Below are 3,801 nucleotides of genomic sequence, written 5' to 3' on the forward strand. Positions count from 1 at the left end.
AGAAAGAAAGAAAGAAAGAAAGAAAGAAAGAAAGAAAGAAAGAAAGAGAGAGAGAGAGAAAGAGAGAGAGAGAGAAGGAAGGAGGGAGGGAGGGAGGAAAGGGAGGGAGGAAGGGAGGGAGGAAAGAATTTACTTGCCACAACCCAAATATCCTGCAGGTCTTGGGAAGCTCCTCCTGAGAGGAGCTCATGAAAAAAGATAGAACTACCCTGAAGGATGCTCTACTATGTTGGCTGAGCATAGCTATGGGCCTGACTCAAAAAAGAGCTGAAATATCCCTGGGTCTGTAAGATGACTCACAAAACAATTTAAATATCCCTAAAGATATGGTTCATCAAAGAGATAGAAACACTCCCTATGGGAAAGTAACTACCTAGTACCTAGATAATTCAGTAATAGACATGCATAGACCGTGGGTCAAGCATGCCAACATATCCAATTCACGCAAAACTGCAGATAGAAGCAGCAATACAGCATAAAAGCAGCCTAGTGGTAATTTAACTGTGAAGCAGCAGATAGTAAGAGCAGCTCAGTGACAAAAGCATCCTAGCAGATGACATCAGTTCACTCCTCAGGGAAACTGCAAGCTTTAGTGGAAGAAAGGTGCTCCACCTGGTATGAGTTGTAGGTGTGAGTTGTTCCGGTTGTGTCCTCTCTCCCACAGGTGGCATGGGAATCTGAAAGAGAGTGTACCCTTGTGCATGGCGAGGGGAGGGGGATTTTTTTTCCTTGTTATTGACCTATTTTATTTTATTAAACACCTTTTCCTAATGATTTACTACGTCAAATTTTCTTTGATCTGTGAGAGAACACAATGAATGGGGGCTCAAGTCAAAGATTTTTTTATTAGACGCTAACCTAAAAAGCACTTTAAATCTGGGTGTAATTTTCAGGGTGCCATATTGAGGAGGGTTCCCTTGCAATCTGAAAAACATCTGGGTGCAGAAGTCGTGTCATTTCAAAAAAAAAATCTATGCAAGGCCTTCCCCTTCCTGAAGGGGTGAAGAGCTTACCTCACTCTCTCTCTGCCTGGGAGCATGAAGCCTAGCTTTTTAATCTGTCGCCTCTGTAAAGTGTTCTCTGTATTTCGTCAGGGCAGCACATTCAATTCCGCCAACGTGTTCATTTCGAGATCAATACTGTCATAACCAGGTTGAAAAATTAAATTATTGTAACTTTATTTACATTTCTTAAGAGTACTGTGAAAATTATTCCTAACCGGGACCTAATCAATGTTAGAGACTAAAAATATGCCACTCTGCACAGCGCTCTCAAAAGATTAATGTACATTTTTTTACAAGAAATTAGTAGCTTAATGAAGTGGATAAAAACGCTGTCACCATTTTTATTGGCTCTAAATTGCATAGTAGTGGAGGTACAGTAAGTACCTCCCTCACATATAATGACATAATGAGTCATGACTCTAGCTGGAAGGCCAATTTGCCCTTAACTGACACAAAACCAGGGAATTAACATCCCACTCATTCTGAGCCAATATCAGACGCATTATTACATCTCACAGCAGGGCTGGTAAGGAAAACTCTTAACTGTAGAAATATTGATCTATTCTTCTTTGAAATGATGAAACGTATGTATGTATGTGTGTTTTAAAAGAATATCTTAAGTTATTTGATTTTATGAGGGAGGCAATTTGAAGGGGACACAAGTGAGGTCCAGCTTCAACATGTAAAATTTGGGGAAAGAGAGTCAGAGGAGGAGAGAGAAAAGAGCGAGGGTCAGGGACCCAGCTCCAGCCCCTTCTCTGCCACTGGCTAGCTGGGCGCCATCAAGCCTCTGTCTCCAGACTTTTTTCTTCCTTTGTAAAAGGAGGGGGTTAAACAAGGTGGTCTCAAAGGTTCCTTCCAAGTCTAATATTCTAGGTTCTGAAATCCTTTTCAGCTTTAGCTTTTCCACATTCTATATTCTAAAATTGTTCTGTGGTCCCTTAATAATGATGCTAGTAATAGCTTACATTTTCATAGCCCCTCACAGTTAATAAAGTGCTTTGCCTTGCTGGAGATCAGTTAAGTATCTAAGCAGGGATAGGAGACCAGGGCATCTTGACCTCCACTATGCTGGCCTGCCTCCCAGCATTCCAAAGGTCTCACATTCTCTATGGTAAGGTCCCTTCCAGCTCTGACCTTCCGTGTTTTAAGGCCCCTCCCAGTTACAATATACTACATTCTGAGGCCCCGTCCAACTCAAATATTCTCTATTCTAAAGGTCCTTCTGGCCATCCAATGTCCTAAGGCCATCTTTAGATCTAACATTATGTTATAAGAGGGCTTCCAGCACTAATACTCTATGTTCTGGGGTCAGGGGGGAATGCTTTCTAATTTGGATATTCTATGTTCTAAGGTCCCTATACTTTTGAGTTTTCAGAAATGACTTGGGAAACTTAAAATATAACATCTAGGCTACAAGAAACTATGCAATACCATCTGCACTAAAGCATTTTTTGTCATGGAAGCTGGGAACACCTGTAAAATACCATCAACTTATTCATTTCAATGCCTGTCACGATACCTGGAAGATGCTTTAATCAAACATGCATCCTTAAAGGGCCATCAAACTCTGGGTCCTGGTGGAACTCCTTACCAGGCCACTGAATGGTAAAATAGGATTTAGCTTGCCTAACGCATATCTCTGTATTCAAATGCTACCCTGTCGTTCAAGGCCCCGATCAAATTCAACCTCCTGCAGGAAGCATCCCTGGATTTCACAGACTGGTAGTAATCTCTCCATCTTCTGAACCCTCCAAAAAGGACATGCTTGTCTCACACACATTTATCTATACTGTACTATGCTTATTTGTACACATATCTCATCTCCCCAGAAAGTCTACATGCTCTTTGAGGGAAGTGGCTGTCTTATTTTTCTCTTTGCTTCACTCAGTGCCTACCTTAGAGCCTTCCGCGGAGGGTGTATTTAATAAATGCTTGTTCAATGACTACACAACTCAGACCACATTGACTGACATATACAAAAGCCTTCAATGGTTCCCCATTGCGAATGTACATTATCTGTCATCCTTACAACAAATCATGAGACATAAATAAAACAACTACTATTGGTTCCATTTTGCAGATGAGGAAACTGAGGCTCAGCTAGATTAAATTACTTGCCAGGAGTCACACAGATGGAAAAAAAAAGCACAGCCACGACTCAGACACAGATCTTCAGATGCCAAGTCTGATGTATGTTCCACTGGCCTAGGCTGTCTCTTCAAATTAGAAAGGCTCATTTTCATTGGGTCCTTCAGGGATGGGCAAAAGAATTTGATGGGTTCCTGACATCAAGGAGCCAGAGAGACCACACAGCCCATAAAACAACCAGAGAATGATGACAAAGAAACCCATGGACAAGTGCAAGATGTATTTAATTATAACTAGCTGTGTGACCCTGGGAAAGTCACTTAACCCTGATTGCCTCTGTTTCCTCATCTGTCAAATGAGCTGGAGAAGGAAATGGAAAACCTAGTATCTCTGCCAAGAAAAGCCCAAATGGGGGCATGGAGAGTCAGACATGATTGAAAAGTCTGGACAATAACTCCATATACTATTCCCTTTGATCTTTATAACAATTCCATGAGGTCAGCATTATAGGTATTGTTATTCCCCTTTTAAAGATGATAAAACAGAGGCTCAGAGAGGTTAAGTGACACCATGGTATGTAGGAAAGAGACTTAAAGTCAAAAGACCCAGTGGGTTTACATTTGGCTCTGTCATTTACTACCAGTGGGACCTTGGATCAATCACTTAACCTCACTAGAGTCTTCATGTAAAATGACAAAGTAGGATT

Source organism: Petaurus breviceps, unplaced genomic scaffold, assembly GCF_028583685.1.
Source record: "Petaurus breviceps papuanus isolate PSGF00001 unplaced genomic scaffold, PetGlider_PUasm1.0 90760, whole genome shotgun sequence".
Taxonomy (NCBI): domain Eukaryota; kingdom Metazoa; phylum Chordata; class Mammalia; order Diprotodontia; family Petauridae; genus Petaurus; species Petaurus breviceps.